Raw genomic sequence first — 13,094 nt, 5'->3', positions numbered from 1 at the left:
TATTACACATGCTATTTTTTGTCATGGACAATATTTTGTGACTTTTTCCCTTGCCTTCCCCATTCTCCCATTTTTAATTTTTCACTGGTGGCTGGGGCCAAACAAAAAGGTCCAGGTCAAAGACCCTCAATTTGTCATTTTTGCCTTTCACATACCCTAATTTCACACTCTGTATTTCTTGGTTTAAATTTTCTAGAGAAAAAAATCTAACATTCCATTGGATGAACCATTGACCAGCCTACCGCTAGTCTCAACAGCTTTGAAGGAGACCTAAGTCCTACTCCTTAATGTGAGTTATAGATAGAGGTAGCTCCCAGACAAGGTAGCTGAGAGCTGAAGAAGCCTCAAAAATATTTCTGCTGCTGAGTGAGTAGTATAGCACAGTGGCTAAAAGCAAAATTTTTGGAGTCAGACCTAGATTTGAACTCCAAATCCACCACCTTGTTGTGTGACCTTGAGCCAGTTATTTAACCTCTCTGTGCTGAATTTTCTTTATCTCAAAATTAAGAATCATAATAGTACCTAACTTTTAAGGTTGTTCTGAAGATGTAAGTGTAAAAGGTTTAGAACAGTATTTGGCCCGTGGTAAATATTCAATAAATGTTAGCTAGTGATAATTTTTTCTTTATTTTTCACCTTATCTGAAGAGTGTGCAGTTGCAAAAGCTTCCATTCAATGAGCCCACTGAAGAGAAAGGCTCTATTCTACATAATAGGTTTCTCTCTAATACAACAAGAATTTTTTTTTTATATTTTAGGAAATTGTAACATCCAAAATATCTATTGTGTTTCTGTTTTCAGAGGTTTCAGACTAACCAAGCTTCTACCAATAGTTTCTACCACTCATTCATATGACCTGTATAGAATGGGCTTTGTTCTTTTATTCCCTTTCTTGACCATTTTGGTGGGTGCAGTTGACTCTGATCCTCATCATGTCCTCTCACGAGACTTTCAGGATCAAGTGATTCTTGGCCAAGAAACAAAAGCGGGATCATCCCATTCCCCAATGGATTCAAATGAAAACTAGTAATAAAATCAGGTACAACTCTGAGAGGAGACACTGGAGAAGAATAAAGTTGGGTGCATATGGAATTGTACTTGAGATGGCACACATATGTCTGCTGTATCAAGGTCACCAGCCTCTTACCACATGATGCTGAAATCATCACTACTATCTGAACAGCCAGACATGCTATATTGGGAAAATTATTTTTCTCTTGTTTCTACGCTTCCACACTAGTAGGTTGGTTCAATAATAACTATGAGAACGTTTTGTTTGCGGTGGGGGGAGGAATGAGTTTTTATTCAAAAATGGAGCAGACATGCTTCCCATCCTCAAAGAATCTTCAGCCTAGGGGAGGACTTTAAATGCATCACCAATAACTATAATTCAAGTAGAAAGTAACAGGGGCCATTAAAAAAGGGAGTAAGTTAGTCCTAGTAAGTTAGGGAGTAAGTTGAATTATTTAAGAAACAACTGGGATGGAATTTAATCCTGCTGCCCTCTTCAGCAAATTAAGTATACCTGTTTAAATGGAGTTATACAGACCATGTCTTGGGGATAAAATTTCACACTGTGTATTGGTCAGAAAGCGGTAGTGGTTCATGCCACAGTAACAAAAAACCCAAAAGTTATATTATAAGAACACTTACTTCTCACTCATCATAAACTGACAGGGAAAATCTGCCCATCATAGTCACTCAAGAGTCCAGGCTGATGTAAGCTCCACCTCAATACCTGCTTCCACCACGGTAAGAGATAGAGGGTTGTTTTTTTAAAGCATGACCAATTATGTTGCTTAGCATTTCTGCCTAAGAGAGACACCCTTCATTTCTGCTCACATTTATTTGCCAGAGCAAGTCACATAGCCATACCTGAGTTCATCAGGGTGAGGATGTCTAGTCCTCCCACCAGGAAGGCCCCTGCATGCTCGTGAGCAGTGATACATCTCACCACTCTGTGACTCAAATGTGCAAACAAAACAAAGGAACTCTATTTTCTGGGACTGATCTCCACTCCCTCTGGATCCTAATTCCCAGTGATTGTGAAAGATTCCTGTTCAGGATTTCCCTAAAGTCCTTTGATTGCTTCTAACCCCCATCCCCCAAAGACTCTCAACCTCAATTGGAGACCGTGGATCAAGGCCCTCAGGCCAGTCCTTGACCTTTTCCTCTCCCAATGCCCTGTTTCTCCTGTGCTCTAAGCTCAGCCCTTCAGTTCTGTTATTTAAAGGGAAGCTTTTGGAATTTAGAAAGGCATGTTCTTTTCAACAAAGCCTGGCTTTCAATAACTGCCTCACTGTAGATTTAACAAATCTACTGTAAGTGGCATGAATTGGACAATGACAAATCAGCTTTGTGAAAACCTGAAACTCTTTATTTTTATATCTGCACACACTTTTCTTTGACAGTCTTCCACTCCCACTTGACAGTAAGAAAACTAAATTTAGTCCAATCCACCAAAATTGACCCAGTCCGTAAGTGTCTTTTAATCCACTTCAGGAATTACTATCTCAGTCAACATCATCCAGGTCTCTTCCCACCTTCCTTCTACTCCTTCCCTTTGACTCTACACCCTGGGGAAAGGGCAGGGTTGCAAACCAGTCACTGCCCCTAGTCACTTTTGCAGGTGGGTTCTGGGCACACAGGAAAATTCATACATCCTTGCCATGCCATATGGTGGAGACCCAGACACTCTCCATCCATTTCAGCTGCACCACCCAATGGTTTTTCCAGACCCAGCCATGGCAAGGCATATCTGTCAGCCCCTAGTTTTAATGGTAGCTCCTGAAAGAAGAAGGCACCAGCTTTATGTCTAAAATTGCCTTTCAAGTCCCATGGAACACTCTCAGGGACCCCTTAGGCTGGTGGGAGATGCAAAGAGAACAGATCAAGTGACCGCTGTACCCCCACAGATCGGAAAAAGGGGAAGGGATCAGGTGCCTAATGTAACACTTCATGAACTCTGCCCTCTCTATGAAAATTCCTTCTCCTTTCCAAGATGGCTTTATACTTTGTCCTCCAGGCAAAAGGAAGTTGAACCAGCTCTGGGACCACAGTCATTTTGGTTCAAAAATGACATGCTGTCATTGGGTGTGAACTTGGCTAGTGGATGGGTGGGTAGTCTTGAGAGAAACAAAGCTCACCTGTGGTCCAATGTATTAAGTTATATCCACACAAAAATACTTCATAAATGATGCCTCTACAACTTGATCTTTGAAGGTCAAGCTTGTGACTTATCTCTTGTTCTCCAAAATGGGTAGTGCACAAAAGCCTAAATAATACTTTTGGAATACTGAAATATGATATATAAACCAATACTTTGAAAAGGTCCTCACTGTCATTCCCTCACCTTTCCTCTGCCTCTTTGGTCCCAGGGCCTTACAAAAAAGAGTTCACTGATGCCTTCTGCCCACAAGTCAGGAGTAATATAGCCTGTGAGTTGAGGTTCACAGTTGCTGGATTCAGACCAACTGGAGCAGAAGCCTGGTTCTGCAGGGACAATCAGTCAAGAATTTCAAAGAAACCAAGAGTTGGGTCAGGTCTAAAGAGTCAGGGTTCAGTTTTACTTCTTATTTTATTAGGAAAGATTATCTGTTAATCTTCAGATCAATTGAAATGAAGATCTTTAAAGCTTTTACACTGTTTATGTCATTTCACATACTGAATAACAGGAATAGAGTACTCTATCATTGTCTCCCTCCCTCTCACTCCATCGCAATGTCCAACATACACACACACACACACACACACACACACACACACACACACACATGCACGTGTGAGTCTTACACATAAAGAGGGTCTTCCCTAGTTATTTTAATGGTCGGTGAGATAGTATATGTAAAAAAGCTTCATAATTTGTAATAGGCTTTGAAAGTGTAAGTTGATTTTTGTATAGCATGACAATTTTTGTTACATCTCTTGAGCAGCACTCATGGAGTGTAGGATCCTCCCCTCTTACTTTGCAACAATGGAACACAGTACACACGGCTGGCAACTGGCATCATGCAGACATGGGTTTGAACCTGGCTCTGTCATCACTAGCTGGGACCCTGAGTAAGGTTCTTAAAATCCCTGAGGCTCAATTACACCATCTGTAAAATGGAAATAATAATACCTAACTGAAAGGAGTGTGGTCGGGATTAATGTCTATTTAAAGCACTTAATGAATATGTAAAGAGCTCGGTAAAGAGCCCACTATTACTTTTTACTATTTTATTTGATTACCTTTTATTTTTGCTACTTTTTTTTTTTACTTTTGTCAGTATCACACTTGGCTTCTCCTAGACCCTTACTCAATAGTAAAGGAAAATATACATTCCTAGGGAGACAGGCACCCTCCTTTACGAGCATCCTTTACACAAGTGTCGTAGGAGGTTTAACTGGCAAACAATATCAGGAACAGGGCCTCTCTAAACTGGAAGCAACATCTCTTGTCTTGGAGAGCCATTAGAATCTGAGCAAGAAGCAGAGGTGATTATATCACACCAGCCCACAAAGCGTCCCTAGCGCCATGCTCAACCTTTGCTCAAGTATTTGGCAGTTCCCAACCTTATTATACCCACTATGACATAGTGATGAATGATGGATGTAAGGGCTCTGGCACAGAGGAAATTTGCTGCAGGTTGTGTACAATTCCCCCTTCTCCAATACCACCTCACACCTGTCAGAATGGCTAAAATTAATGACACAAGAAACAACAGGCATTGGAGAGGATGTGGAGAAAGGAGAACCCTCTTATACTGTTGGTGGGAATGCAAACTGGTGCAGCCGCTCTGCAGTCAGACAGTATGGAGGTGCCTCAAAAAGTTAAAAATAGGACTACCCTACGATCCAGCGATTGCACTACTAGGTATTTATCAAAAAAATACAAAAATGCAGATTCAAAGGGGTACATACACACAGATGTGTACAGCAGCATTATCAACAATCTCCAAAGTATGGAAAGAGCCCAAATATCCATCAACTGATGAGTGGATAAAGAAGATATGGTGTGTGTGTGTGTGTGTGTGTGTGTGTGTGTATACATATAATGGAATATTAGCCACCAAAAAGAATGAAATCTTGCCATTTGCAATGACATAGATGGAAATAGAGTGTATTATGCTAAGTGAAATAAGTCAGGCAAGAAAGGCAAACACCATATGATTTTACTCATATGTGGAATTTAAGAAACAAAACAGATGAACATATGGGAGAGGGAAAAAAACGAGAAAAGAAGAGGAAACAAACCATAAGAGACTCCTAAAGATAGAAGACAAACTGGGGCACCTGGGTGGTTCAGCCAATTGAGCAGCCAACTCTCAATTTTGGCTCAGATTATGATCCCACAGTTCACAGGTCTGAGCCCTGCGTCAGGCTCTACACTGACAGCGTAGAGCCTGCTTGGGATTCTCTCTCTGTCTCTGTCTCTCCCTCTCTCCTCTCTCTGCCCCTCCTGTTATCTCTCTCTCTCTTTCTCTCTCTCTCTCAAAAATGAATAAATAAACTTAAAAAAGAAGATAGAGAACAAATTGAGGGTTGACAGAGGGAGGTGGGTGGGGGTGGGCTAGATGGGTGATGGGTATTAAGGAGGGCACTTGTTATGATGAGCACTAGGGGTTGTATGTAAGTGATGAATCACTAAATTCTACTCCTGAAACCAATCTTGCACTGAATGTTAACTAATTAGAATTTAAATAAAAATTGGGGGAAAAAAAGAATACAAAAACACTAATTCAAAGGGATACATACACCTCTACATTTATAGCAGCATTTTTTTTAAGTTTATTTATTTATTTTGAGAGAGAGAGAAAGAAAGCGCAAGTTGGGGAGGGGAAGAGAGAAAGAGAATCCCAAGCAGGCTCCGCACTATCAGCTCAGAGACAGATGCAGGGTTCTAACTCATGGACCATGAGATCATGACCTGAGCCAAAGTTGCACACTTAACTGACTGAGACACCCAGGTGCCCAAGCAGCATTATTTACAATAGCCAAGCTATGGAAGCAATCCAAGTGTCCATCCATAGATGAATGGATAAAGAAAATGTGATTGATACACACACACACACACACACACACACACAATGGTATATTATTCATCCATAAAAAGAATGAAATCTTGCCATTTGCAACGACATGGATGGAGCTAGAGAATATAATGCTAATAAGTGAAGTAAGTCCATCAGAGGAAGACAAACTCCATATGAGTTCACTCTTATGTACAACTTAAGAAACAAAACAAGCAAAGGGAAAAAATAAGAAAGACAGGGATAAAACAAGAAATAGATTCTTAAATATAGAGAACAACCTGACGGTTACCAGAGTGAAGAGAGTAAAGAGGGGATCAGTAAAATACATCATGGGGATTAAGGAGTGCACTTTTTGTGATGAACAAAGGGTGATGTGTGGAATTGTTGAATTACTATATTGTACACCTGAAACTAATATAATGCTGTATGTTAACAAACTGGAATTAAAATAAAAACTCTTTTAAAAACAAAAATTCCCCCTTCCCCAGCTCTCTCCCATCCTCGAAGGCTCACAGAAATGCCTGAGTCCCATGTCCTTGGATGACCTTATTATACAGATCACTTTGAGTTTCCCCTAATATCTAGTGAATAATTCATTTTAAAACTTTGGTAACTATTATTAATGACAAACTACTTGCAACACACCTCACAACAGACATATATCAATTGAGAACTGCTTCTCCAGGTGAGGGTTACTGAAATTAGTTAAAAATATTAATGTGGGGCACCTGGGTGGCTCAGCTGGTTAAGCATCTGACTTTGGCTCAGGTCACGATCTCGAGGTTTGTGAGTTCAAGCCCCGCGTCAGGTTCTGTGCTGACAGCCTAGAGCCTGGAGCCTGCTTCAGATTCTGTGTCTCCCTCTCTCTCTGCCCCTCCCCCACTTGTGCTCTGTCTCTCTCTGTCTCTCAAGAATAAATAAATGTAAAAAAAAAAAACCAAAAAAAAAAAACAAATTTTTTTAAATTATTGACGCAAGGGGCTCCTGGGCGGCTCATTAGGTTGAGGATCCAACTCTAAGTTTTGGCTCAGGTCATGATCTCATGGTTCATAGGATCAAGCCCCGAGTCAGACTCTGCACTGACAGCAAGGAACCTAGTTGGTATTCTGTCTCTCCCTCTCTCTCTGCCCCTACCCTGCTCACATGTGAGTGTACACGCTTGCTCTCTCTCTCTCTCTATTTTAAAAATAAACTTTCAAAAAATATATTGATACAAAATGACAGCTATGAGAATTTGCAGTAACCTAACCTATCCTATCATCTATAATCAGTTATATGTTATATTTTATAATTCACAAAAAAAATTTTCTACTTCATTACTTATGTTTGCTTTTCCATGATCCAAAGTGTTTAAAAGGACAGCATGTTTTAGAAATGGTTTATTACATTTTCTCCTCTCAAATATTCTTCATGTAGCTGCTCATGGTCATTTTGAATATCATAAATTAACTGCCACCAAGCTTTTATGAAATGGTTTTCAATAATGCGAGATTTATGAAGCATCTTGTGTTGAAACAAGTTTCCATTTTTTTCTGCATGTAGCATAATTAAGATTGAAATATGTTTGTTCACCAGCATGCGTACTCCTGTACAGTTCATATTTGTGACTATTTCCTGGAATAATTAGATGGAAAGTAAATAAAATTAAAGATCCTTACTATAAATGTTTACCCTCAAGATACACTGTCCATATTAAATTGTCTGTAGATCAGGTGCTCATCTCAATGGACAACCAACAGATGGAGTGCTCTGTTTGTCACATTATTTTGGAGCTTCTAAATGTGCCTGGTGGGAATTCCATTACTTGCACCAGCTGTACAGGTGACCTCCTTGCCTCCCACTTGCCAGATTCAGAATATATGAGGCGGTTTCAAGCATGATTTTAAAATACAACATATGCAAATATGGCCATACTTGACATATTTACTCTGGTGCAAAAAAAAAAAAAATCTGTCCTTTCTGCTTTAAACCCTGGAATTATGAGATGTATGGTTTTCCATCTTCAAAGTCTTTCTGCAAAAAAGGGTATTTAATGAACTTCTACATTGGGAGAAATTTCTAAGTCTTTTTTTAATGCATACAGAGGGAAATATGGTTTCTCTTCTGTGGCAACACTGTATAAAGAGTATTATTTTCTTACCAAATGGAATTAAATGATTAAAAGGTAGAATTTGAGAGACATCTGGAAGGTACGCCCAACCCGGAAATATCTTCCTTCCCAACACCTGAAAGTTCTCCCTCAATGATACATTATTTGCAGTTCATCAGTCTCTGTCCAGGTGCCCATTTTATAAAATGCAAAACAGAGGAACCAAGATTGAAATCCAGTTTCATTCGCTACAGTGGTCTTGCAACTTTCCCCTCCAACCTACTGCTTCCCTTGAAGAATAACCACTAAGAAAGTTCAATTGACCCTTGAAAAACACAGAGGTTACAGGTGCCAATGCCCTCACACAGTCAAACATTCATGTGTAACTCTGACTCCCCCAAACTTAAATACGAATAGCCCACTGTCGACCAGAGCCTTACCAATAATATAAACAATCAATTAATACATATTTTGTGTGTTGTATGAAATATACTGTATTTTTACAATAAAGTAACCTAAAGAAAATGTTATTAAGAAAACCATAAGACAAAATACATTTACAGCACTGTAGTGTATTAAAAAAACCTGAAAAAAAAGTCAACCCACACAGTGGAAGGAGTAACTGTGAAGGAGTTTTCTTCCTAAGTGAGAAGGAAAAACTCAGTACATGAAAACACTGAGAACAAAGAAGTGAGGACATAGGGAAAGGGGAAAGGGGAGAGGGGAAAGGGGAAAGGGGGAAGGGGACAGGTAAGGAAACTGGGAATAACATCTACCATCAAAGGAATACCATCTACTTCAGTTTGCTTCAATTGGCCATAACCTGAGTTTAACTTCCAGTAAGAACTCCGTCTACGATATCATCTAGCAGTAAGCTATTCCACCTTAAAGACCTTCTGTCTGAAATTCCACTTCAATGGTCCCTGTTTATATAAGGTATTACAACATGGCAGATTGGACTGAATTAGAAATGGGAACATCCAGCTATTTTCATTTGCTGCCTTATTGAGTGCATTGTAAAATAACATTTCAAAATATTGCAGTGGCGGTGAGCACCCCTAGTACCAGATTGCATACCATTTCCCACTAAAAGGTAAATAGCTCCTTGAGTAAATGACTCATTCCATGTCTGGGGCCAAAGATGCACGAAGATGAGTCTGGGACACCCTTTTGAAAGGAGGTTTTCGACAGTAAATGAATTCACATCAGAGGGAAATAGGACCCACTAAAGAAGTCCCCACTGGTCTAAAAGAAATCAAAAAGAACAATAACTACAATGGGTTGAAACACATCAGTGCTATAAAGCATTAGAACACATATAAATGTTACGGAGAAATAAAAAGGAGGAGGAAACCATTCTTGGTTAAAATAAATTGGGCACTGGGTATTGTATGTAAGTATTGAATCACTAAATTCTACATCTCAAATTGATATGACGCTATATGTTAACCAACTGGAATTTAAATAAAAACTTAAGAAAATAAATAAATACATACATACATAAGTACATAAATACATACATACGTACATAAATAGAATTAGCAGGCATACAATCAAATGCATTGTTTGGTTGTCGCTGAGATCCTGTGTCAAACAAACCAACTGCAAGAAACCATGGGGGCAGCTCGTGTATGGACTGGGCACACTTGACATGAAGGAATTACTGTTAATCTTATTGAGTGTGACAAACGCTCGGTGGCTACGTATAAACAATAAAACAAAACAAAACAGAACTTACCAGAGATGCAAACGGAATTATTTTCAGGTAAAATTCCTGATTTCAGGAATTTGCTTTAAAATATTTTAGCCAAAGGGGAGCCTAGGCGGCTCAGCGGGTTAAGCGTCTGACTCTTGATTTAGGCTCAGACGGCGATCTCGAGGTTCGTGGGATCAAGCCCTTTGTCGGGCACCGCACTGACAGGATGGAACCTGCTTGGGATTCTTTCTCCCCCTCTCTCTCTCTGCCTCTTCCTGCTCACTCGTTCTCTCTCTAAAAAATACATAAATAAAAATAAAAGTGGAGTAAAAGAAATAGATCAAACAAATTTGACCAACTCTATATTTATTGAATCCAGTGATAGATGGATGGAGGTGGACTTACTGTGCCCTTACCTTTTATTTAAAAGCTATATATTTAAATTTTTAATTTTACTTAATTTATCTTTAAAATTAAATTATTTTAAATGTATTAAAGTGTGCCTAAAATTTTAAATTTTATGTAAGGCTTTTCCTTCATTGCATTATTATACCTATATCTACATGACACCAAAATAATGAGTTGAGATGAAAAAGGCATTGTGGTAGCCAGCCTTCAAGATGACTACTACTGGGGAGGGTAATTAAGATGACAGAGCAGTAATGGAGGCCCTGAGCTTGTCTCGTCCCTGAAATGCAGCTAGATCAGCACCAAGCCATTTTGAGCACCTAGGAAATTGATCTAAGGATTAACACAACAATCTTCAGAACTTGAGCCACAGAACTCAGCAGGTATACGGTGCAGAGGGGTGAACTGGGGGGAGAGAAAAATCACAGAAGGTAAGGAGCTGTTTTTGTGGAGAGAGGAGAAGGAAAAAGGGGGGGAAATGAAGTGCCTCAGGACTGTGCAAGGAAAGCACTCCCCCAAAAGCAGATGGAGAGAAAGAGAGTGAAAATGCTCACAGAAACTGAACAAGAAATCGGTTCCCCCAAAAACATTGATGGGAAGAAAGGAGAGGGTTTCAATACCACCAGGATTCTATAAACAGTAGAGTGCAGTGTCTGAAGTCTCAGAGCTCAGTGCTCCCCAGGAACAGGCAGTGGGGTCTGAGGGTGTCACACAGGAAGAAGTGGTTCCCCTGCTTGAAGTGCATTTGGTAGACGCCATATGGCCTCCACAGGGGCAAAGGTCCCACATTTGGTCCTGCTGAGCAGCCACATTTGCTTGTACTGGGCCAAAGACACCAGAGTGCCAGGGCACCTGGGCGGCTCAGTCGGTTAAGCGTCCGACTTCGGCTCAGGTCATGATCTCATGGTTTGTGGGTTCCAGCCCCACATCGGGCTCTGTGCTGACAACTCAGAGCCTGGAGCCCGCTTTGGATTCTGTGTCTCCCTCTCTCTCTGCTCCTCCCCCACTCATGCTCTGTCTCTCTCTCTCCTTCAAAAATAAATAAAAACATCAAAGACACTAGAGTGTTGTGAAACCTGGCACCAGCTGTGCGTTGTGATTTGCCATAATCTCTGGACCTCTGCCATTGCACCATCGCACGAACGTTTTCTGGGGCAAGCCGGTACCCTTCCGTTGCTCAGCGAGAGAGAGTCAGTGGGGGTCCAGGCCACGGGGTCCTCTGAAGTACGGGGTTTTGAAACACAACCCCATCTGAGAGAAAACTCTGGAGGGAGGTGCCGGCTGGCAGGCAGACAGCTTGGACATGGAGAGGGTAGAGGTGACGAGTGCACGGAGGCTTGAGACAAAGGAGGGGAGCTTGATTGTGGGTCGGTGAAAGGGCAAAGTTCCTGTGCCAGAGACTGGGGAGCTGGGTGAAGCCATTTCTGCCTCTCCTGCACATGATCCACCCCAGTAAGCTAAGCAGTGCCACCTAGTGAAGAACAGAGCTATTACACCAACTCCCCCCAAGTGCACCCTCCAAACACATCCCCTCTAAGACCAGCACTCGTGTGTACAGACTCAGAGGGCTTCATAGTTTCAGTGCTAGGGGAAACTGGATGTAACTTCATTCGGGTTTCATTCTGTTTGCTGGTGCATTTATTTGTTCATTTCCTTTGCTTCTGTTTTTGCTTAAATTGTTTTCTTTTTTCTTTCTTTTCGTCCTCTTGCTGGGATACAGGAAGAAAAATTTTATTTTGATTTTTTTAATTTTTTATTTGATTTCATTTTCTTTTCTTTTATTATACACATTTTTTCTTTTTTAAATTTTTTCTTACCCTTTTTTTTCTTCTTCTCTTTCCCCTTTTTCCCTATTCTATCAAGCTTCTTTCAACAAACAGACCAAAACACACCTAGGATCTAGCTTCCTTTATTTGATTTTTTGTTTTGTTCTTCATTTTTATTTGTTATTTTATTAATTTTTTTCTTCCTCCAAAATTACAAAATGAAGGAATTCACCCCAAAAGAAGGAGCAAGAAGAAATGACAGTCAGGGGCCTAATGAATACAGATATAAGCAAAATGTCTGAACTAGAATTTAGAACCACGGTAATAGGAACACTAGCCAGGGTTGAAAAAAGTGTAGAATCCTTTTCTGCAGAAATAAAAGAAGTAAAATCCAGTCAGGATGAAATTTAAAATGCTATAACCAAGATGCAATTTCGAATGGATGCCACGATGGCAAGAATGAATGAGCAGCGAATCAGCAATATAGAAGACAAAACTATGGGGAATTAAGCGGAAAAAAAGGAGAGAAACAAAAGCAAAAGATTACAATTCATGACTGAGAGAACTCAGTGACTTATTAAAAAGGAATAACATCAGAATGATAGGAGTCCCAGAAGATGAAGAAACAGAAAAAGGGACAAAGGTTTATATGAGCAAATTATAGCAGAAAATTTTCCTTATCTGGGGAAGGACCCAGACATCAAAATCCCAGCACAGAGGGGCGCCTGGGTAGCTCAGTCAGTTAAGCATCCAGCTTTTGCTCAGGTCATGATCTCATGGTTCGTGAGTTTGAGTCCCGCATCAGGCTCTGTGCTGACAACTCAGAGCCTGCTTTGGATTCTCTGTCTCCCTCTCTTTCAGCCCTTCCCCACTCGCACTCTCTCTTTCTCTCTCTCTAAAAAATAAGCATTAAAAATTCAAAAAAAAAATCCAAGCATAGAGATTTCCCATTGGATTCAACAAAAACCATTATGAAGGCATATCATAGTCAAATTCACAAAATACACAGACAAAGAAAGAATTATAAAAGCAGCAAGGGGACAAAAGTCCTTAACCTATAAGGGAAGACAGATCAGTTTTGCAGCAGACCTATCCACAGAAACTTGGCAGACCAGAAAGGAG

General features: G+C 40.3%; 1 pseudogene; it reads left to right on the top strand.

The window, feature by feature from the left end:
- The first annotated feature begins 931 nt into the window (after positions 1–931).
- On the top strand, positions 932–1,153 carry LOC122473646 (annotated as a pseudogene).
- The last annotated feature ends 11,941 nt before the right edge of the window (positions 1,154–13,094 follow it).

The sequence above is a fragment of the Prionailurus bengalensis genome, chromosome B4, assembly GCF_016509475.1.
Source record: "Prionailurus bengalensis isolate Pbe53 chromosome B4, Fcat_Pben_1.1_paternal_pri, whole genome shotgun sequence".
NCBI classification, from domain to species: domain Eukaryota; kingdom Metazoa; phylum Chordata; class Mammalia; order Carnivora; family Felidae; genus Prionailurus; species Prionailurus bengalensis.
Note: the sequence above shows the minus strand (reverse complement) of the source record. Positions and strands in the feature narration are given on the sequence as shown.